General features: G+C 44.5%; 1 protein-coding gene across 5 annotated transcripts in view; it reads left to right on the top strand.

Moving 5' to 3' along the window:
* RSPO2 (R-spondin 2) overlaps positions 1 to 24,618 on the top strand; it is a 250,259-nt gene that overhangs the window by 91,085 nt on the left and 134,556 nt on the right. The window contains exon 1 of one of the 5 annotated variants that reach the window (XM_029591898.1): positions 13,840 to 14,011. The exons of the other annotated variants lie outside the window; for them this stretch is intronic. The gene's annotated coding sequence lies outside the window, so the exon portion shown is untranslated. Of the gene's footprint in view, positions 1 to 13,839; positions 14,012 to 24,618 lie in introns of those variants that run through there. 5 annotated transcript variants of the gene reach the window in all.

The raw sequence follows: 24,618 nt of genomic DNA, 5'->3' as shown, positions 1-24,618 counted from the left end.
TTTGCCAAAATGAAAAATTAGAAAAAAATTAACCCACTTGCAACCTCCCGAAAAGAAAACTAGGTCAAGAAATGTGCAAAAATGAATAATATAACCAAACTGAAATATTTTGTCTGCACATTCCTTCCTTGCATTGTGCCAAAGAACTTTCTTCAAGACTTCATAAGGTACATGTATAGGCTTGTTCACTTGTTGACTTGTTCCTATGCCTTTCTTGCTTTCCTACTGGTTCATTGTGCCCCTACCCTCTGCCCTGTTTTTTATAATTTCCTTCCTTTTCATTTTTGATGTAAACCGATGTGATGTTTCGACTAATGTCGGTTTAGAAAACTCTTTAAATAAATAAATTATAGCAAGATGTGCTTAGAAAGTTCCTTTTTAACCAGGTCTGTGGCAAAAAGACACAATCCTAGACCAAGAAAATATATTTCTGTATCTTTTGGTTCTTGCTATTCTCTCTTTATACATAGTACAGAATAGTCATTTGTAAAGAACACTTCCATTAACAATTCCATTGTGCTTATCTCTTTATTAAACACAGTAGGTAAACTTTCAGCCTTGATGCCCTTCCCTTACCCACAAATAACTTGCAGACTCGTAGGCCATCCCCACCTTTCGGATTTGGATAATTAAAGTTAACAATCATGAAGACCCCACTGCCATTACTCCTAGAGCAATCCTATAAAAACACTTAATTGAGCATATTGAGGACAACATTCAAAAGCCCTTTACATAGGTAAATACTGATTTACCTGGGTAAAAGGGCTTTTCGAAAATTGCCTACATGAAAAGCACCTTAGTGTATGCACAGTTCAAAGGGAAACTATGCTCATACTGAGAACTAGTGCAAAGCCCATGGGTAAAAGTACTCATCACTTTGAAGCATACAATTTTGAAAACTGGCCCCATACTTTTAAATATTAAACTTTGTATGTGTATGTATAAATATAGATGATAACATTCAAAAAAAACTCTGCATAGTCCCATATATGTGTGTAAATGGCCGTGCGGAAATCTACCCCCTAAATACGCCTGTCTGGTTCCTATTTTATAAACATTCATGTGATAAAAAAATATAACTTGCTTGCTTAAAACACTGATTTGTACATGGAAGACATGCACACGTAATTGAAATCACCAGTTTGCTGATTCCGTCACCAGTTCACCCAGTCCTTCTCCAGGTCATTCAGACCCTTGTAGTTCTTCATCTTGAACTCCACCCCGTTCATCCAGACCTCCCATCCAACCAATAATAGACAACAGATGAGTCTGATAGCAGTTGTGCTAGATAATTAGGTGTAAAATTACTCAGATAAGTTGCTTAATGTATCTGCATTAAATTGCTTATGAAATAGCAACTTACATGTGTTCCTCTTGGCCCCACTTTAGAATACCCCTAGATTGCCACTTTTTTTGTGCAGGTAAATGTGTGCACAGAACTGATAATATATGCATAACTTTTGTTGTTTATAAAATAGCATATATGCAAGTACAAGCTATTTACTTGCGTAACTCCTTTGAAAACTAACTTGTTAATGTACATAAAACAAATGTGTCTCAGAAATCATTGTGTCTGAATATGTTATTTGTGATTTTTGGGGGTAGACTGCAAAAAAAAATAATTCAAGAAATGAGATGCAATTTATAAATTAAAATGAATCTGTACCATATTAACTTAAAATAGCCTCTGAAGTGATTAGCTGACTGGGCTGATTTGGGATGTTTGCTCTTACTGCTCACCATTCAAAATAAGTTCAAATTTGTTACCTCAGTAACTTCCTCCATTATGAAGCAAACTGTGAGGTAACACAAAACCCTGCAAAATAACAAAACAAAGCAAAAAACTATTTAGGAAATGTCCCATACCAAAAGAACTCAAACAGCAACAACCTTATCTAATGAAAAGGCTACAATGCAAAAATTATACCAAGTTTTAGAATAGCATTATTATCCTTCCCAGCAGTAAAAAGGAGGGACAACCAAGGAAACCTTTTGGCCCACTATCACTCTTGGAGACCTTGACTAAGTCAATTTATCTCTCGTTGCTTCAGGTGCTCACTTAGATTATAAGCTCTTTGGGGCAGAACCTTACTTATCTGAAATCTAAAAATGCTAAAACCCACCTTCGGATTAGTTGAAAAGATGGGCTAAAATCTGAAAATTATTAGCAATAAATCTCCTGTTGGGAAAACAGAACAGACTGGAGTAAATAAACTACATATTTGCAGAATACCTCACAGGGTAAATGACCACAAATTATAAATAGAAAAAAAAAAATATACCGACAAAAACTGAACTCTTGTCCACTGTAAATTTGCCTTCTCTCCTCCTGTTCCCTGCAGGACAGGAAGGAAGGGGAAACAGGAAGGGAAAGGTTGGATAAGGGTGCAGAGTGGCTCTTCTATGTTTTGCTCTGTCCACTCTAGCCTCATACCCTCCCATCCTGTCCTCTGCATGACAGGAAGGAAGGAGAAAAACAATAGGGGAGTGGCTGAAATAGGGATCAGAATGGTACTTTCTTGAGCTGCTCTGCCCCTCCCCTGCTGTTGCCTGCAGCTGCTTTTCTTCTGCCTGAGATTGAGCACTGACCAATAATCATCCAGCAGAGTCCTATGTGCTCATTTGTAGAAGCACCAGGTGCCACCCCAAAATTGCTGTGCTCTGGGTGATCACCTAATAATGCCTAATGGAAGAATAGTCTTTATTTGAGAGAAATTCACTATTTTCATCTGCATACAGAGTCTTGCAGCTGGATCTCACCCTTCCTAATTACCCATTTTGGTTCCTTCGGTTCTTTTAAAAACTGACCATTAACTCTGATATTCCAAATAATTTTTATTCAACGTGTAACCCTTTTTTGAAGGAGGTACTGTCTCCTAACGGGCCATAAAAGAATTTGTCTCTTGAGGCTGTCTCAGTAGGCATATTTTCCCCCTTTTTGCTGGTCCCAAGGTGTAGGTTCTTTCTATGGGAGTGAAGGGTGACCTTCTAGGCCTAGGCAGTGTAGTGACTTCCCTTTGTGTGCTGCTATCTGTTTTCTGTGATGGTGCTGCAGGAACCAGATAGGACACAGTGTTGGGTATTCAAATAATAGTTTTCTTTGATTTCATTGGAATAACGCCAGAATAAGGCGTTGATTTCATTGGAATAACGCCAGAATAAGATGCCAGAATAAGGACATGGCGTGAAGCTCGGAAATATCACAGATGTGGAATTTAAAACGCATTTCTCAAAAGTATTATTTCAGTCCCTGAAGCAGCAACCACTGCGAAACGTACGTCGGACTTCGGTGACTCAGTGCAACGGCGCTCAGCCCCGACCTGTGCCTGCAGCACCGCGGCACTAGCATACAACGAACGGGAGGTACCCGTGCGGCGAAATAGGACCTCGACAAACAGCGCGGCAGCGCTGATCTTTGAAAAACAAGGAGGCAAGTGCATTGTTTTTGAAACGCTTATAGAAATATCTAAGCAGGACTCAATTGTCAGCAGCGAAGCGTATTGTTCACACATGCCAGCAGAGGTATCTGAGCAGGACTTGGATGAAAATTTAACCCTTTCCACATACTAATTATAAAAAAAGCAAAAAAGTAAAAAAAGTACAACATGAATGCTTGCATTTAAATTTTACAGGACCGATGATTAAAGGTGACCCAATGTGACTGAAAATACAGGCATCAAATGCATGCATGTCACGGGTGGTATGATGGTCCATAATAATGCAGTAAATGAATTATTGTTATAAAAGAACACACGCTAATCTTTAGAAATATTGTTCATACAACGTGTTTTTTAGTAGTGTTTACCTTGTCGTTGTATTTTGCATGAAAATTTGGATATTTTTGGTGGAATAAATAAAGGTCCAATAAGGCAGACAAACTGTCCAATTTTATATCTGGGTTCACACTGGTTTTCCTTCACTGGACTTCTCTGTTGCTTCTCTCTGAGTATGTGTCCTTTGTGTCAGGATCCTGGGATGAGGCTTATCGCTTCTGACTTGAGTGACTAAACTGTCCCAGCTGGGCAGGAAAATCCTACTTGAAGGGATCTTCCTAGTCCCGGAAAAATCCTACCTGAGGTCCAAATGTCCAATATTCTTCTTCCCCGGCCTACATCCTGTGCCCAATATGATCCCAAGGATGTGTCTACTCTCTCCGGATTCCTCCTCCTGATGTGACCTTACAAGGGGAAAGGGAACCAGACTATAACAGCCCAGCTGCAGTGTGAGGAGGGGCAGTATTAAACCTCCTCTCTCACAAAAAGATAAAGCACTTCAAAGTCCTCAAAATTCCTCTGGGACGAAACCGTCATTGCAGCCCCTTGCTGGTCAGATCACTTCCTTTCAGTAAACAGACGGGGCTCAAAATGGAGAGGGGCTTGTTTAGTGATGACATGCATTTCACACTCCGCTATTCAGAGCTCAACATGTCAGAACAGAGTTAACTCTAATCCAGCACTGCAATCACAAAGAGCACTCTGTGTCGGATATATCTGGAATGAAACGAATCTAGGGACCGGATCCTTACTGTTCAGGTCACTTTTCACAGTATACAAAATGGAGGAGGGATATAGGGGCCAACACAAATAAGCAAGACACCATAGCTAAATTTCCAGTTTTGGTGAAGCTAACTAATTAGTATAACATACAAGGACATTTTTCTTTTTATTGCTTTTACACTAGGTCATGTCATGGGAGCAAGAGGCTGAGGGGATAGGGTGGGGGCTGATAAAACCTGGCACCGGGTCTCCTGTATGTTGGCACACAGTGTTGTCTCTCTACTATGGGAATGGCCCAGGCAGTTAAAAATGCAACAGGAATTAGTATTTTAGTTCTGAATTTCCCTCACTTAAATGTGTAGTCTGTGTGTTTCTACATACAAAGATAACAGACACAAGTTATATTGACAGGAAAGTAACTGCTATTAAAAAAAATTGTCTTCTTAATACACAGGGCATATTTTACTTGGACATAAATTGGGTTAAACTCTTAGAAGTTGTTTTGCTCTTCATGTACTGTATAATAAAGAACAAATAATTACAGCCAGATGTCTGGGCGTATCATTTTGTAATTTATAACCAGTTTATTGGAATCACTTAACCATGAATGCATTATAATTACTGCCTACTTAGTCTGAAGATTTATTAATCCTTTTTACATTCTAACATATTAATAATCCTTTTACATGTTAATTAACCAATTCCTATGGATTAATTAGATCTGAGTTTATTAATAAATATTGCATTATTATGTGTGCTGGAGTTCAGTGGTGCTGCTTTTATTGATGATATTGATTGTACGTGCAAAGCATAATGGGTCTTATTTATCATCGTTTTTCTGTGTGGTTAATAAACCCTTGATGAATCAGTACTTATAGTAGTAGCATTCCAGTGCATGTATTAATTGATTGATATTACATTTCTTATTACCCTTACAGCAGTGTTCTGGCAAAAATACTTGCAGAATTATTTAGGAAGCATAATCTTGATTTTCACACAACCTTCATTTCTGCATTGTGCTAGTCCACTGTTTTTAGCTTTGTGTAGTATATACAGTACACCTACCGTGTTTCCCCGAAAATAAGACAGTGTCTTATATTAATTTTTGCTACCAAAGATGCACTAGGCCTTATTTTCAGGGGATGTCTTATTTTTCCATGAAGAAGAATTCACATATATTGTTGAACAAAAAAATGAACATTTATTATATTCTGAATAGTTGTCTGGTTGTGCTGGTTTGTGATGACAACTAACTGTGAATCCTGCAGGGTAAAAAAATCACAGCTGCATGCTCTGGTGTTCTGTGCGACGGGCATGCTCCCAAATAAAAACTTTGCTAGGTCTTACCTTCGGGGGAGGTCTTATATTTAGCAATTCAGCAAAACCTCTACTAGGTCTTATTTTCGGGGGATGTCTTATTTTCGGGGAAACAGGGTATAGACCTATATTTTCCTAAAGTAGGATAGAACACATCTTTTTACATCAACATACAAAAACCGTATAACCCAGTGGTTCCCAAACCTGTCCTGGGGGACCCCCAACCATTTGGGTTTTCAGGTTATCTGAAATGAGATAAATTTGCATGCAAGGGTAGCAATGCATGCAAATCTATCTCATGCATATTTATTGCAGATATCTAGAAAACCCGACTGCCTGTGGGTCCTCCAGGACAGGTTTGGGAACTTCTGGTTTGACCCATGTGCTGCAATTTTATTACTGGATTGAAACAGCTCACATGCTAAGACGTCCCCTGCTTTGTGTGATTAATTCTATGCAATACAAGAATCTCCAGGCACCATAAGCATTGGAATGGGATGGGTCACAAGGGCCTTGGCCCTACCAGCGTTGGGCAGGGAAAGCTGCAGGGTTTTTTTTTTTCTTTAAGTTTCTCCTGATAGCTGCAGGAACCTGAAAATTAAACAGAAAGGCAGGCTGGCTGGCTGGCTGGGTCGAGCCCTTCCCCAACTCCCTTCTGTGTTCCTTCTCGCTGCAGATTTGATCATTATGGGGCCGATGCAATAAATGAGTGCGGAAAACGGGACACAGCCTGTTGAGCGTCCACTTTTCTAATGTATACCCAGGCACCTCTCCTGGGTGCGCGATTCAATATTTAAATGAGGGGTCGTGCTGCCAAGGAGGTGTTAGGGACAAATGTGCACCCCTAGCACCTCCTTGGCAGCGGGCACCCAGGAGAGGTGGCTGTTGGTGGGTTAGGAAACTTTTATGAGCGTCTGTTTTCCTAACTGGTGCACAGCCTCGGGTTAGGAAAATGGATGCTCTTTAATTGAACATCCATTTCCCCATTTATTTTTTTTACTTAATATTGCCATGATATTAAATTGGAGGATGTACAGAAAAGCAGTATTTCTGCTTTTCTGTACTTTTTTGGGTTGCTCAGAAATTAACACCTGCTCTGGGCAGGCATTAATTCTGATGCGTAAAAAATATATGCGGGTCGGCACGTATTTTTTTTTTTTTTAGATCTGGGGAGAATAACTAATAGCCTCATCAAAATGCATTTGCAAGTGATGAGTGCTATTAGTTTCACGGGGGGGGGGGGGGGGGGGGGGGGAGGCGGGGAGGTTGGACATGCGTTTTGGATGCACTAATCCCCTTACAGTGTAAGGGGTGTGGATGAGCGTCCCAAATTGCCCGTCCAACCACGGGTTAAACAGTGCGCTCGACAGTGCATCAGCCCCTACAGCTTTAGGTGATCCTCTTCGCCCTCCCCCCTTTCTGAACAGAGGAATTTATAAGATAGGGATGTGCAGCAGGGACGGTTTCGTCCCATTCGGATTCGTTGGGACCCAAATCCGTTGCATCCGTTCTCGGGGTTCCCGATCCGTTCATTAGTTACATATGTATTTGTTTCCCAAACCCCCCCCATCCCAACCCTTTACATTTAATTTACTACAACCCCCCACCCTCCTGACCCCCCCAAGACTTGCCAAAAGTCCCTGGTGGTCCAGCGGGGGTCCTGGAGCAATCTCCTGCACTCGGGCCGTCGGCTGCCAGTATTCAAAATGGCGCCGATAGCCTTTGCCCTTACTATGTCACAGGGGCTACCGGTGCCATTGGTCGGCCCCTGTCACATCATAGGAACAATGGATGACCAGCACCATCTTGTGCTCCTACCATGTGACAGGGGCCGACCAATGGCACCAGTAGCCCCTGTGACATAGTGAGGGCAAAGGCTATTAGTGCCATTTTGAATACTGGCAGCTGACGGCCCGAGTGAAGGAGATCGCTTCATGACCCCCGCTGGACCACCAGGGACTTTTGACAAGTCTTGGGGAGGTCAGGAGTCCCCCCCAAAAAACAATTTGCCAAAAGTCCCTGGTGGTCCAGCAGGGGTCCTGGAGCAATCTCCTGCACTCAGGCCGTCGGCTGCCAGTATTCAAAATGGCACCGATAGCCTTTGCCCTTACAATGTCACAGAGGCTACCAGTGCTATTGGTCGGCCCCTGTGACTTAGTAAGGGCAAAGGCTATCAGCGCCATTTTGAATACTGGCAGCCGACGGCCCGAATGAAGGAGATCGCTCCAGGACCCGAGCTGGACCACCCGGGACTTTTGGCAAGTCTTGGGGGGGAGTCAGGAGGGTGGGGGTTTATTCATTAGTGATACGTTGTATTCGTGGGGGTTCGCCATACGTTTCGTGACCCCCATGAATACAACGAATATGGCATATACGTTGCAGATTGCCAATACATTGCAAATGAATGCACACCCCTAGTATAAGATCCTCAGGGATCTGTATTGGGACCCTTACTTTTCAATATATTTATAAATGATCTGGAAAGAAATACGACGAATGAGATAATCAAATTTGCAGATGACACAAAATTGTTCAGAGTAGTTAAATCACAAGCAGATTGTGATAAATTGCAGGAAGACCTTGTGAGACTGGAAAATTGGGCATCCAAATGGCAGATGAAATTTAATGTGGATAAGTGCAAGGTGATGCATATAGGGAAAAATAACCCATGCTATAGTTACACAGTGTTAGGTTCCATATTAGGTGCTACAATCCAAGAAAGAGATCTAGGTGTCATAGTGGATAACACATTGAAATCGTCGGTACAGTGTGCTGCGGCAGTCAAAAAAGCAAACAGAATGTTGGGAATTATTAGAAAGGGAATGGTGAATAAAACAGAAAATGTCATAATGCCTCTGTATCGCTCCATGGTGAGACCACACCTTGAATACTGTGTACAATTCTGGTCGCCGCATCTCATAAAGGATATAATTGCGATGGAGAAGGTACAGAGAAGGGCTACCAAAATGATAAGGGGAATGGAACAGCTCCCCTATGAGGAAAGTAAAGAGGTTAGGACTTTTCAGCTTGGAGAAGAGACGACTGAGGGGGGATATGATAGAGGTGTTTAAAATCATGAGAGGTCTAGAATGGGTAGATGTGAATTGGTTAATTACTCTTTCGGATAGTAGAAAGACAAGGGGGCACTCCATGAAGTTAGCATGGGGCACATTTAAAACTAATCGGAGAAAGTTCTTTTTTCTCAATGCACAATTAAACTCTGGAATGTGTTGCCAGAGGATGTGGTTAGTGCAGTTAGTATAGCTGTGTTTAAAAAAGGATTGGATAAATTCTTGGAGGAGAAGTCCATTACCTGCTATTAAGTTCACTTAGAGAATAACCACTGCCATTAGCAATGGTAACATGGAATAGACTTAGTGTTTGGGTAATTGCCAGGTTCTTGTAGCCTGGATTGGCCACTGTTGGAAACAGGATGCTGGGCTTGATGGACCCTTGGTCTGATCCAGTATGGCATTTTCTTATGTTCTTATGTTCTTATCCTTAATTTCCTTTGTGAGCAGACTGCTCTGAAAAAGAAACTTCACCATATGCCGCAGGAGCTGCATACTGCCATCAATGAAAACTCTAACTTCTTCACCCTCTGGTCCTGTCTGCCGTTGCCAGTACTGTCAATAGCTGATCTTGTCTACCATCATTGCCGCAAGAGAGGGAGGGGTTGGGGACAAAGGGATGAGAGCAATAGGGTTGCCAACTGGCTCCAGATTTTCAGGGCAGATTGATCCAGTCCTGGTTTTACCCCATTGCATGCTGGGATTTATTCTGCTTTCCCTATTGCATTCCCTAAGAAAAGCAAGACTGCATACAGGGGAGTAAATGCAGGACTGGAACAACCTGTCCTGAACATCTGGATCCAGTTGGCAACCCTAGAGAGCAAAAGGACAAAAATTGGGAGCAGGAGGAAGGGATGAGGACTGCTGGGGAGAGGACAGGTGCTGAAGGGAGAGAAGGGGGTAGGGACTTAGGTGAGAAGATGTGGCTAGGAGAAGTCAAAAGAGCTAGGGTGGTTGGGGAGAGGAGGGGGTTGAGGGGAGAAGGGGCCAGGTAGGGTGGCTGATGAGGGGAGAAGAGAGGGCTGGTAGCAGGAGAAGAACGGATGTAGGCTGTGGCGGGGAGAGCAAGAGAAACGGGCTGTGATAGAGGAGGGTGGAGAGGATTGGAGGCAGGATTAATGGGAAAGGGGAGGGGCTTGGGGAAAATAGAGGAGACTGAGGATAGGGGGCAGGGGGTACATGAGAGGTGATCAAAAGGAATGTTGGTGGGCTGAATAAAGAGGGTATGTGGGAGTAGAAGCAACACAAGGGGTGAGACAGGCCTTGTGATTGTTTTTGTGGGGGGAAGGCAGGGGGGGGATATTATGTTTGGGCTGCCAAGCCTTCATTGTTTATCTTGCAAAGAGGGATGTTATGTTGGGACCGCTGACCTTTTGTCATTTTTTCTTGGATGGGAGATGTGTATGTGGAGGATATTGGTTGAGGTTGATGAGTACTTGGCATTATTCTTGAGGAGGCGTATGTGTGTGTGTGTATGTAACATAACAATTCCCATTTCCCACAAGAACTGACTGAGGCTTGGATTAGTATAGAGGATATCCATTTCTAGTTCTAGTGCTCTAGTTTTGCACTGCATATAGAATGGTTTCTTGCAAGTTTTAATTCAGTTTTTGTCTGCACATTCGTAATTTGTGGTTGAGTGTTCTGTATTTGGTCAGTATTCAATGTGTGTGGCTGAAGTGAGATTTTCTGCTAACGTAGTGGATCTATAACATTCAGATTCAGGAAACTTTTGGCATAACAATTTGTCCATTGTGTTTTTGGCCTGGTGGCTGGTTATATCCATTAATAAAAAGTTTTGTGTGTGCACCTGGTGTTTTGCCGCTGACAGCGGCACCAGAGACAGTGAGTGATACAGCAGGCAGGGAGCCTGGGTCTTGCCTCCTGTAGGGTATGTGATGCCCGGAGATATGCATATCTACAGCGTGATGCAATATTGGTGCGTGAAAAACAGGCGCGCAATCATGAGCGCCCGCTTTCCTAATGTGCGCCCACCCACCTCTCCCGGGCACGCGATACAATAGGATAATGAGCTGCCACGTAAAAAAGGAGGTGCTGGGGAAATTTGCATCCCTAGAGCCTCCTCGGCATCGGGCACCCAGGAGATGTGGCTGTCAGTGCGGGTTAGGGAAATGGACGCTAAGTACAAGCGTCCTTTTTCTTCCGCTGCTGGCACAATATACATGGCCTGTACCGTGTATATTGTGCATATAGATTGGGCATCCAGAAATTTTATTTTTCCAAGGCTTTATGTTTTGCACGATGCTATTTTCTATGGTTCTTCCTACTTTGTATCACGACAATACTAATAGGAGGAACCACAGAAATCAGGTTGTTTGTTTTTTCGGTTGAGCCAGCTCCCGGACTGGCATTAAATTTGCCACATTACAATTGACGCATTGGCCACGTGGAAATTTTTTGAATTGCGCGGTAATAGCCTCATCTACATGGAATTTACACGTGATGAGTGCTATTAGCTATGTGCTGGTTTGGACAGGTGTTTTGGACGCGCTGATCCTGGAATTGCATCAGGCGTAAGTCTAGCACATCCGAACTGCAAGTTTAGCATGCGTGCGCAAGCCCTGGGACACACGTAACAACTGGGGCTTTCCTGGGGGGGGGCGTGTTGGGGCATGTTGGGGGCGTGTCGCAGCGGCACGTCATCCGGGGGTGGGGCCGGAGGTGTGTTCCGGCCCGGGGGCATGGCCGAGGCCTCCGAAACTGCTCTTGGGCCGGGCAATCGCGCGGCCAGCACGTGCGAGTTACGCCTGCCTTGGACAAAGGTTGGGGGGGGGGTTAGATAGGGCTGGGGGGTGGGTTAGGTAGGGGAAGGGAGGGGAAGGTGCGGGGGGGGGGTGGTGGAAGGAAAGTTCCCTCTGAGGCAGGCTGCGCGGCTCGGCGTGCTCAGGCTGCCGATTTTGTGCAGCCTTGCGCGTGCTGACCCCGGATTTTAAAATCCTGCATACTCTTGTTTGCGCCGGTCACGCGAACAAAAGTACGAGCGGGCATACTTTTTTAAAATCTATCCCTAAATGTGTATCACGGTTTAGTAAATATACCCCTTAGTTTGTAATGACATCTTAAACTTGCATTGAACTTAGATTTGGCAAGGTGAGTAATCACATACCAAATATACAAGTTCATTTACTATAATATCTTTTGATTGATTATCCTTACTATAGTTCAATAAATGGTTTTTCAACCTAATGGTGATAGTCTCCTGTCAATGATGATGAGTTTCAGCAAGATTAAGTTTATGGCTGAGATCCCGGCTGGATGTAGGGAATACCACCCTCAGAGTGATGCAGGGCTGGTCTTCCACCTAACCAGCTCTCTCCCCCACTGGTTGAGCCCTTGGGGTCTAGGGGCCAGCAGATCTTTGTGGCGCAGTATATCATGGTGAGTCTGGAGCAAGGCTTGGACAAGCTGGTAAAGTTGGAGCAAAGCTTGCACTGGACAGAGTACAGGAAAGGCCTGGAACAGGCTCTTGAGTGCAGGCAAGGACTAGAACTGAAGCTAGACCAAGACAGTATAGGACAGGGCAAGACAAGGAAAACATGGGACATGGAACATAAAGGCCTGAAGGCAGCATTAGACAGGGAAATTCCTGAGGGGCAAGACAAGGCCTAGATAGGCCACAAAGCAAGGCCAGGCCTAGATAGGCCAGAGGTCAGGGAAAGGCCTACATAGGTCACAAGGCAGGAAAAGGAGCAAGAAGGCCCATAGACCACAAGGCAAGGAACAGGAAGGCCCTTAGGCCACAATGTAATGCAAGGAGCAAGAGGACACGGATGCCTCAAGGCCAAACAAGGACAGGATTGGGGAGACTGCAAGGCAACAGTGGCTAGGGCAAGCCTCCTGACCCCCACAAGACTTGCCAAAAGTCCAGCGGGGGTCCGGGAGCGACATCCTGCACTCGCGCTGTATTGCCAATATTCAAAATGGCACCGGCGCTACTTTTGCCCTCACTATGTCATACGGATCGTATAGTGAGGGCAAAGGTAGCGCCGGCGCCATTTTGAATATTGGCAATATGGCGCGAGTGCAGGAGGTCGCTCCCGGACCCCCGCTGGACTTTTGGCAAGTCTTGTGGGGGTCAGGAGGCCCCCCCAAGCTGGCCAAAAGTCCCTGGGGGTCCAGCGGGGGTCCGGGAGCGATCTCCTACACTCGTGACGTCGGGTGACAGGAACCAAAATGGCGCCGGCACTACCTTTGCCCTGTCATATGGTAAGGGCAAAGGGCCACCGGCGCCATTTCTATTAACGCAGCCGTGGCCCGAGAGCGGGAGATCGCGGGAGATCGCGCCGGGACCCCCCCACTGGACCCCAGGTAATTTAAAACATTTTGGGGGGGGGGTTCGGGAGGGTGGGGGATTTGTTTTAAAGGGTTGGGGTGGGTTTTAGGGTTGTTTTGGTGTGCCGGTTTTCCCGCCCTCCCCCGATTTACGATTTTTTACGATTAAAAAAAAAAAACAAAACCATGACAATCAGATTTCCCTCCCCCTCCCCAGCCAAAATCGATTGTTAAGACGATCGATCACACAATTCACATCCCTAATTACTATTCCCTCTGGCTGGTAAGATAATGGAAAGTGTGCAGAAGGCACTGAAAGAGATTCTACCTGGCATGAGGACTGAATGGAAGCACAAGTCTTCTCTAAAGGCATAACTGCAGCTGTAGTGGGAACAGCAATATGAAGTGGTTCCTGTATAACAGGATTGGGGGTCAATTGATGAGCCTTGTGTACTCAGGAGAGGTCCAGAGAAAGCTGACATAGAGAATGTGCACGCTGATTTCTTAAGAGTCAGAATTGATCCTAACGGCAGCTTATTGCCTGCACATGATGAGTGCTGGGTTCTCGGGACTGAATTAACCAGTACTTTCTGTTTCAAAACTCCTGCTGTCTGAGGCTGGAGTAAGGAAAGCTGAAGTAGTATTCCAAATAGAAACAATTTGTTTTTGCAGGTGAAGAACTTGGCTTAATTTGGCAGGTTGCCTTGACTGTGCTGTTTAAATCAATTTGGCAAGCTGTGGTTTTCAAAGAACCAGTGTGTGCTGTGGATTTTAAAGACTTTGGGCTTGGCTTTTCCTTAACGGATTGTACGGATACAGAATTTGCTTTTGTAGGTAAGAAACTTGATTTAACTTGGCCAGTAGTAGCTGCATTAGTTGTGCTTTTCAAAAAGGCTGTGCCAGATGTTTCATGCTGTGAATGTCAGACGTGAGCATTAGAGGAAGATTTAACAACTGTAGTGAACTGACCCAGAGGTAAAAGAAAAGAAAGGGAGTCAGATTGTAGAGCACTTTTTGCCCCTATAGGAATAGATTTGAACTTGCTTTGACTGTTTTTAGTTATGCCTAGATGTGCTGGGGTTCTAGACAATCAGGGCTGAGTTTAGAAGCAGGCTGTGCCTTTATAGGTAAGGAACTAAAGTTTTCTTGGCAATTTAAGTCTGAGGTAGTGGGGGATTTCAAGGAGGCTGTACTGATGTTGCAACAGATTCTCTCCTCTTGCTGTGTTTAATTTTCTTTGGCTAAATTTTCCAGTGCCTGAACATGTTGTGATCTCTAATAGAGCTAGAACGGTTGCAAAGCAAATTGGGCAGACTTGCGGGATGATTCAGTAAAAACGCAGGAGAGCGGACGAACGCCCGCTCTCATGGCGCGCGCACCGGCCACTCGCCGGTGCACACGATTCAGTTTTCAAATTAGGTGGTGTGGTAGAAACGGGCAAAAGGAGGCCCTAGGGACACTAGCGCGTCCCTAGCACCTCCTTTTGACCCAGAGCAGTGGCTGTCAGCGGGTTTGACAGCCGACGCTCAATTTTGCCGGCGTCGGTTCTCGAGCCCGCTGACAGCCACGGGCTCGGAAACCGGACGCCGGCAAAATTGAGAGTCCGGTTTTCGGCCCAACAGCCGCTGGCCCAATTAAATTTTTTTTTTTTTTTTTTAAATTTTCTTTTTACACCCTTCGGGCTTTTCTATGCATTTTCCCGGTGCCGGCAGAAACTAGCGCCTACCTTTGGGTAGGTGCTAATTTCTTAGAGTAAAATGTGCGGCTTGGCTGCACATTTTACTTACTGTATCCCGCGTGCATACCTAATAGGGCCCTCAACATGCATTTACATGTTGAGGGTGCTATTAGGTGCCACGGGTTGGATGCACGTTTTACGCCCCTTACTGAATAAGGGGTAAGGGAAAACGCACGTCCAAGGGCAGGTTATTGGCCTGTATTGGCCTGTTGGTCTGGAGGCATATAACCAGGAAGGCACTGACATTCCCACCAGCTTGGGTTAATAGATCCTATTCAAGCTGGGAATGTAGAAGAGCTTTTTTCAGGACATTTTCTGCACTTCCAATATGCTGGGGTTTGAGGTACAATCGTATCATCTGGTAGTGGGATCCTTAGTTTGGGGTCTGGCTGCGTTACAGCACAGTTGCTACAGGTGTTTACGGATGAAGCATTGGTGGAGAAGCACAGTCCCACAATTCAAAATTAAGAAAATGGCAAGCAATGCAATCCAGATAGTGTAAAGGATTCCAAATTTGGCAGACAATACAGACAAAATGAGGTATAGAAACAGGATTGTCAAAATTAAAGTCTGACTCACCAGAGAGGCAAGGAGCCCTACACCCATTCCTGAAGGCAATAGTTGGCTTTTATATCATGTTATTGCTCAAGTTCTGGCTGGATGTAGGAAACACCATCCTCTGGCTGGATGTAGGAAACACCATCCTCTGAGTGGTGCAGGACTGCAGGGCAAGGCTAGGGCTGGTCTTCCACCTAACCAGCTCACTCCTCCGCAGGTTGAGTCCTTGGGTTCTGGGGGCTAGTAGGGCTCTGCAGCAGCAGTTCATCATGGTAAGTCTGGAGCAAGGCTTGGACAGGTTGGTAAGGCTGAAGCAAGGTTTGGACTGGAACAGAGTGTAGGTAAGAGCTGGAACTGAGGCTTGAGTGCAGGCGAGGACTGGTCCTGAGGCTTGAGTGCAGGCAATAATTGGAACTGGAGCTTGGGTGCAGGCAAAGACTGGAATAGGAGCTAGACTAAGACAAGACAAGGACAACACAGACATGGAACATAAAGGCTCAAAGGCAGTGTTAGGCAGGGAAGACCCTGAGGGACAAGCCAATGGAAATAACTAGATAGGTCATAGAGCAAAGCAAGGCCTAGATAGGCCAGTGGTCAGGGGAAGGCCTACATAGGCCACAAGGCAGGGAAAGAAGCAAGAAGACCCATAGACCACAAAGCAAGGCAAGGTGGAGAAAGGTCCTTAGGCCACAAGGCAAGGAGCAAGAATGCCTCAAAACAAGGATAGGCTTGGATAGGCCACAAGGCAAGAGTGGCTAGGACAAGGAGCCAAGGATGACTTGATGTGAAAGCACGGAGGGTTTGGCAAGGCTGGATTATGTAGGGCTGAGACTTGGGTGTGATGCAGACAAGGAGAAGGAGCTTGGAAAGCTGAAGACATGGTATGCTGAGGTCTCCTGGTGGCTAGGAGGCTGCATCATAGGGTGAGTTTGATGAGCTATGAGGAGCTGATGGGGATAGCATGGAATGGAGTTCTAAGGAGACCTCTGCTGGAGGGAGGTGCCATAGTCTATGTACGATGAGACTGCATAACAGGTGAAATCATAACAGTTTATCTGTCTTCTGCTGACATGGTATGAGATTGATATGAGACCTGTTCTTGACTCGTAGATAAGACCACAGATGACACAAGTGAAACCTGCAGTTGATGGGGTTGTGGAATTGGCTTGCCTTTTCTATTTCTTTTCTTTTTCGGTTTGCTTGGTTTTCAGGCCTTGGACAGTCAGATGACAGAACCATCTAATCCTTTCTAAGGCCACATATTTCCAGCTATTGAGTCTATCTGTTGTAGCTAGTAGGGTTTAGCGATACCCTCTCGGCAGCAGGGCAGGACCGTAAGGCAGGAGCTAGATCTGTCTTCTGTCTAGCTAGCTTCCTACTCTGCAGGTTGAGCCCTTGAGTTCCAGGGGCCAGTAGGGTTTTGGGTACACCAGCTGAACATCATGCCGAAAGCTGGGTTGGCCTTCTGCCTAGCCAGCCCCCTTCCCTGTAGGTTGAGCCCTTGGATTCTGGGGGCCAATAGGACTTAGAAGAACAGGCTGGATAAGATGGTCAGGGCTGGGAAGACACTGGCTGGAGATAGTGCTTGAACAAGGCAAGACTGAAGGCAAGGCTTGGATGAGGCAAGGCTGAAGGCAAGGCAGCAGGGCTTGGCAGGCTAGACAAAGCAAGACTGGATATTAGGACAGCCAGGGATCTGAAGACAGTATCCTTGGGACTAGATAGGGCAGAAGAGAACAAGACCAGACAAAGTCTTGACTTAAACAAGGTAGACTAGGACAGGACTTAGACAAGGCAGAGAGTGATCACATATACCATAGAACAGTGGTCCCCAACCCTGTCCTGGGGGCCCACCAGCCAGTCAGGTTTTCAGGATATCCACAATGAATATGCATGAGAGAAAATTTGCATGGACAGGGTTGGGGACCACTGCCATAGAACATAAGCCCGAAGGCAGCAAGACTAGGAGGCCTGAAGGCCACTAAGCAAGGGGCCCTGGAGGGAAAGATGAGGAAAGGTCTAGTTAGGTCACAGAGCAAGATAGGCCTGAATAGGCTGTAGAGCAAGGCAAGGGGCAAGGAGGCCCTTAGGCCACAAGGCATGGTAGAGAACAAGAAGGCCTTTAGGCGACAAGGCAAGGCAGAGAGTGAAAAGGTCCTTAGGCCATAAGGAAAGGCAGAGAGCAAGCAGGATCTTAGGCCACAAGGCAAGGCTGAGAGCAAGAAGGCCACAAGGCAAGGCAAGAATGCATGTAGGCCACAGAGCAGAGGAATAGAGGGCAGGACAAAGAGCCAAGAGTAACTCAATGAACCAGCAAGGAGGTTCTGGCAAAGCAAATCTAAATAGAGCTAGGGCTAGGTATAGTGCAGGCAGGAAGAAGGAGCCTGGCAAGTTCTGGAATCCAGGCCTGCTGAGGACTCCTAGTGGAGAGGAGGCTGCACTACAGGCTAAGTCAAGTTGGTCACTGAGGAGCTGGTTTTGGTGCCTGAGAGCAGAGTTGGTTAGAAACTTCTGCTGGTTTGGAGGTGTTATAGCAGGAGGCAGCAGGGTAGGATGAGACTGCATAGCAGAAGAAATCCTAACAGTTCCTTACAGATTTTAGGTTTATAATTGAGGATGTCCTTGAATTTAAATTATGGTCTTCCCTGTAATCTGTGCCTCTTTTTCAGTTAGCCATAGAATACAGCTTTATGGATTCTGGTATCCTCTCTCCTTATGACAAGGACAATCTACCAAGCTGGACTTTCACCATCATGCCTTACATGCTGGAATTGTGGCATCTTTTATTTTTTTATTTTTTTTAGGACTTCTATGTTAACGATTCTGTCTTGACACCTTATGTTGCAGATAATATTTTGAGTAATGACAAAATTGCTAGAGTTTTTCTAAGCTATCTATGGAATAGCATCCAGGATTCAAAGCCATACAGCAGTGGATGCAGTACCACTGTTGGTACACCTTAATTTTAGTAGGCAATCTTGCTTCTTTCTCATCTCACAGATGATGATGAAGTCAGCCAAAAGAAAAGGGTTTTTTTGGCAATGTGTTTTATAATCTAGTTATCAAAATTGGTGATTCTGGAAGCTGACAAATTCTGTAAAGTATTGTCAATAAAACCTTAGGATCAGCAAAGACCTTAAATGGAACTGGCTGGTACATTAGTGCTGTCTTGTTGCAGACTTATGATAAGCCCAAAGCATCTGACTGCCTGGGTAAATTGTTCTGTAATGATCTGAATGTCCTCCAGTGAGTGAGCCATACAGTAATCCACAAAAATAATTCCCCACCCCAGCTAGTGGGGTTTAGATTGAAACCATTACTCACACCCGCCCACTTCATAACAGTATTGCAAACACTTATCTTTTCCAGCACTGACTACTGCAATGCACTCTTACTAGGACTCCCAAGCACATCGATAAGACTGCAGCCAGATTACTGACGGGAGAAAAGAGGAGGGACCATATAACCGAAACTCTAGCAGACTTACATTGGTTGCCCATCGAATACAGGATAAAATACAAGGCCTTATGTATCATACACAAACTAATCACAAAATATTCCACATATATCACACGCCAGAGATCTTGGAGTCTTAATCGACAGTCACCTGAACCTAAAGCATTTTATAAAACATACCACAAAGGAGTGCTTCTACAAGTTACAAGTACTCAAAAAAACTCAAACCGCTCCTATTCCACTATGATTTCAGATCCGTCCTCCAAGCCATTCTGTTCTCCAAGATCGACTATTGCAATGCCATTCTGCATGGTCTTCCAGCCTCTACTATTAAACCCCTCCAGCTGCTACAAAATGCAGCGGCAAGAATTTTGACAAATACCAATCGGAGAGAGCATATCTCTCCTATTCTAAAAGATCTCCACTGGCTCCCAGTAAACTTCCGGATCCTTCATAAATCTCTCACAATCATTCATAAAAATATCCACCATCAGACCCCTCTTGATCTGTTTCATCCTCTCAGACTGCACTCGACGGCCAGGCCTTTAAGGGATGCCTACAAGGGATCTTTACACGTTCCTCCAATCAAATTAGTGCACCACGCAAACATCAGAGACCGGTCATTCTCTACCGCAGGCCCTTCCATTTGGAACGCCATGCCTCCGGACCTCAGACTGGAGACCTGTCTAACAACTTTTAAAAAGAAACTAAAGACATGGCTGTTCAGCCAAGCCTTCCCCACTACAAACCCCATTGCCTGATCTAGAATTGTCCACCACTCACCTATGTAAACAAATTTTCCATATTTCTCATGCATAGTATCTATTAAAGAGGTTGGCTCCTTGCCCCCTCTTCTGTATATAGTATTTATTTTATTTATTTACTCTTCCGTTCACCCCTTCTTTATTTCTTACTCCAAGTTAAGGCATCCTTGTTATAATATAACTGTATGCTCCGTATCTCTTGTTGATTGGTTAATTATATTTTATGCTTAGTTCATTGTAAACTGAGTTGATTTGATTTGTATCAAGAAAGTCGGTATATAAAAAGCCTTTAATAATATTAATAATAATAATATATGATAAAGAAGCAGACTGGCTAAACACAGCCTTACGAGTACACGTTCCACAAAGAAACCTCCGCTCAGCAAACAAAGCACTACTAACAATCCCTTCAGTAAAGTCAGCAAAATTAACCCAAGTGAGAGAAAGGGCTTTATCATTGGCTGGGCCCATACTATGGAACACGATGCCCCCTGAACTCAGATTACAGAGTAATTTCAAAACTTTTAAGAAAAATTTAAAAACATGGCTCTTTAAAAAAGCCTTCACTAAAGAGTAAATTCTCCCGACTGTAGATAGTTCACTATTCTCTCTTTCAACAGTGACTCCATTACTTTTCCCACTACCGAAGTGAGGCTAACCGGTTTGTAGTTACCAGCCTCTTCTCTGTTCCCACTCTTGTAAAGCGGGAACAGAGAAGAGGCTGGTAACTAGAGACCGGTTAGCCTCACTTCGGTGGTGGGAAAAGTAATGGAGTCACTGTTGAAAGAGAGAATAGCGAACTATCTACAGTCGGGAGAATTGCTGGACCAGAGGCAGCATGGATTCACCATTGGAAGATCCTGTCAGACAAATCTGATTGACTTTTTTGACTGGGTAACCAAGGAATTGGATCAAGGAAGAGCACTCGATGTCATCCTCTTGGATTTCAGCAAAGCTTTTGATACTGTCCCGCACAGGAGACTGGTGAATAAAATGAGAAGCTTAGGAGTGAGTGCCGAGATGGTGGCCTGGATTGCAAACTGGTTGACTGACAGAAGACAACGTGTGATGGTAAATGGAACTCTCGCTGAAGAAAGAGCGGTTTTAAGTGGTGTACCGCAGGGATCGGTGTTGGGACCGGTCCTTTTCAATATCTTTGTGAGCGACATTGCGGAAGGGATAGAAGGTAAGGTATGTCTTTTTGCGGATGACACTAAGATCTGCAACAGAGTGGACACGCCGGAAGGAGTGGAGAGAATGAGACGGGATTTAAGGAAGATGGAAGAGTGATCGAAGATATGGCAGCTGACATTCAATGCCAAGAAGTGCAGAGTCATGCATATGGGGAGTGGAAATCCGAATGAACTGTATTCAATGGGGGGAGAAAGGCTGATGTGCACGGAGCAGGAGAGAGACCTTGGGGTGATGGTGTCTAATGATCTGAAATCGGCGAAACAATGTGACAAGGCGATAGCTAAAGCCAGAAGAATGCTGGGCTGCATAGAGAGAGGAATATCGAGTAAGAAAAGGGAAGTGATTATCCCCTTGTACAGGTCCTTGGTGAGACCTCACCTGGAGTATTGTGTTCAGTTCTGGAGACCGTATCTCCGAAGAGACAGAGACAAGATGGAGGCGGTCCAGAGAAGGGCGACCAAAAAGTTGGAAGGTCTTCATCAAATGACTTATGAGGAGAGATTGAAGAATCTAAATATGTACACCCTGGAGGAAAGGAGGAGCAGAGGTGATATGATACAGACTTTCAGATACTTGAAAGGTTTTAATGATCCAAAGACAAAGACAAACCTTTTCCGTAGGAAAAAAATCAGCAGAACCAGGGGTCACGATTTGAAGCTCCAGGGAGGAAGATTCAGAACCAATGTCAGGAAGTACTTCTTCACGGAGAGGGTGGTGGATGCCTGGAATGCCCTTCCGAAGGAAGTGGTGAAGACCAGAACTGTGAATGACTTCAAAGGGGCATGGGATAAACACTGTGGATCCATAAAGTCAAGAGGCCGTCAATAAAGAGTGGGTGGTTCGCCAGAATGATGGCTACTGCCTGGAGATAATAGCCTTATTCAATAAACTTACACATGGTTACTGTGACTCCAACATCGCTCTAAGCTTCAACAGCAAGAGGAAATGTGGAAAAAAGGATTTGCACTCACAAAGCGGGGAGTAGCTTGCTTGTTACGGCGGTTACTACCCCAAACCAAATAAGCCTGATACTTCACTTTCAATGCATATCCAGCATAGCTCTCTGCTTCAACGGCAGGGGAGAAGAAAAACTGATACTTCACGCATATCCAGCATAGCTCTCTGCTTCAACGGCAGGGGAGAAGAAAAACTGTTACTTCACGCATATCCAGCATAGCTCTCTGCTTCAACGGCAGGGGAGAAGAAAAACTGATACTTCACGCATATCCAGCATAGCTCTCTGCTTCAATGGCAGGGGAGAAGAAAAACTGATACTTCACGCATATCCAGCATAGCTCCCTGCTTCAACGGCAGGGGAGAAGAAAAACAACCAATAAGGGCTGAATAACATAGTCTGGGTAAAACAAGCATGGGTGTAGCTTGCTTATTGAGGTTTCAGGATATCCACAATGAATATGCATGAGAGAAAATTTGCATGCACTGCCTCCATAACATGCAAATTTTCTCTCATGCATATTCATTGTGGATATCCTGAAAACACAACTGGCTGGTGGGCCCCCAGGACAGGGTTGGGTACCACTGCTGTAGTCTAACCCAAGAGGATCTGCACAATAAATATGCAGGTTTTACACTCAAAGTTGAAGGGTTAACTACTTTAAATGTTTTAACCGGGGATTATACCTTTAAAGGTTCACTCTAAGGCTGTCAAAAAAGGTGGCCCTATTTTCTCATCAGGTTAAGTTGTCTTCCTGACTGGATGCTAGTTTTATTTTTTTCAAGTATTTTGCTCATAAACTAGCTAAGAAATCCCACACTTCAGCTGCTGATTACATCTCTGTTATGCATAGCACAGAGTAAAACGTGGCAACTCCTTGAGATTTCCACTGAATGGCAATAGGTTACTTGGGTAGAGAATGTAGACGGGGAGCATACTACTTTGCTACAGCATCTCTTGTATGGTGGGTGCAATGGTGAAGTCTTGCCTGTGAAGTGCAGACAGGTTCAGTGTAGAATTTTGAGTTAGAGTTTGGAGGATTAGGAGACATCTTGTTTGTTTTTCTCTATTCCCGGGTGCTAGGCCTCTCTCCTAGTAACACAGAATAAGGCGGCACATACCTTGCCAGGTTGCACCCTGTTTGGTAGGGTTGTCTCAGGTTTTGAGTTGAGAGATTCTGGAATTCATCTTTGGAACTTTCCTATTAATCCCTAGTTCTGGCTCAGGGAGGGAAGATACTTGCCTTGGGAAGGATAGGAGAAGAGACCTGCTAACTCCACTTCATAGTACCCCATGGAAAAATCAACAAAAACCTCAATGAACGCTTAGTCGGCATCTCTACCTGGCTGAGACTAAACAAGATAAAGCTCAACCCAGTAAAGACCCCTGGGTTGGAAAAGCAGACCCTATCCACTTAGACTTCGGGATAGCACTCCTCTTTAGCCATTAAGTTCAGGACCTAGTTTTTTTTTGTTTTGTTTTTTTAACTAGACTCAACTCTCTCAGTAGAAGCCCAAGTCTGAATAAAGCAGCTTTTTTTTCAGACGATGACACCTCCAGCCTTTTCTTGATGACTTGGCCTTTGCAGCAGTCATCTAGGTTTCCGTGATTTCTTACCGAGACTACTGCAACTTGCTATTCATCAGAATGCCCATCAAACTTTATGTAAGAAAAGTGACTAAAAGGAAAAGAAAACCAATATGGTTCTCTAAAGAGGTGGCTGAAAAAAATAAAAACAAAAAGATAAGCATACCAAAAGTACAAAAGAATGCAAAAAGAGGCTCACAGGGAGGAGTATCTGGTGAAGCTGAAAGAGGCCAAAAAAAAAATTAGGATTGCAAAAGTTCGAGTGGAAGAAAGGATCACCAAAGAGGTAAAGTGAGGTGACAAAACATTTTTCAGATATATCAGAGAAAGAAAGAAGGCCAGAGGTGGTATTATAAGATTAAAGGAAAAAAGAGTCCTGCTGTAGAGAAAGATGAGGAAAAAGCAGAAACATTAAACAAACACTTCATTTCAGTGTTCACTAAAGAAGGGGGAAGGACCAATGCTGGTTGTAAAAAGCACAGATGGGAGTGAGGGTAGATGTGGAAGAGTATGTGTGAGAGGTACTAGTGAAACTGGAACTGGAGAAGGCCATGGAACCCGATGAGATACATCCCAGGATACTGAAGGAGTTTGCAGAGATGTTGGGGCGTCCGCTGAAAGACCTGTTCAATAGATTCTTGGAAATGGGAGTGGTGCCACAAATTGGAGAAGGGCAGTGGTGGCCCCACTTCACAAGAATGGTAGCAGGGAGGATCCTAAAATATACAGACCTGTGTAGCCTTACCTTAGTGGTGGGAAATCTAATGGAGATGCTTCTGAATAAAAGATAATGAACTATCTACAAAGCAGTGGGATGCATGATTCGAGACATGGTTTTATAAAAGGAAGAGCATGTCAGAAAAATCTGATTGACTCTTTTGATTGGGTGACTAGAGAATTACATAAGAACATAAGATCTGCCATACTTGTCAGACCAAGGGTCCATCAAGCCCTGTAGCCTGTCTCCAACAGTGGCCAATCTAAGTCACAAGTACCTGGCAAGTATCCAAACATTAAAAAGATCCCATGCTAATAATGTCAGCAGCAAACAGTGGCTATTCCCTATTCATTGATAAAAGTTTATGGATTTGTCCTCCAGGAACTTATCCAAACCTTTTTAAACCCAGTTATACTAGCTACATCTGGCAATGAATTCCAGAGCTTAATTGTGTGTTGAGTGAAAAAGATT

Source organism: Rhinatrema bivittatum, chromosome 2, assembly GCF_901001135.1.
Source record: "Rhinatrema bivittatum chromosome 2, aRhiBiv1.1, whole genome shotgun sequence".
NCBI classification, from domain to species: Eukaryota; Metazoa; Chordata; class Amphibia; order Gymnophiona; family Rhinatrematidae; genus Rhinatrema; species Rhinatrema bivittatum.
The sequence above is the reverse complement of the archived record's forward strand: the minus strand, read 5'-3'. Positions and strand labels throughout refer to the sequence as shown.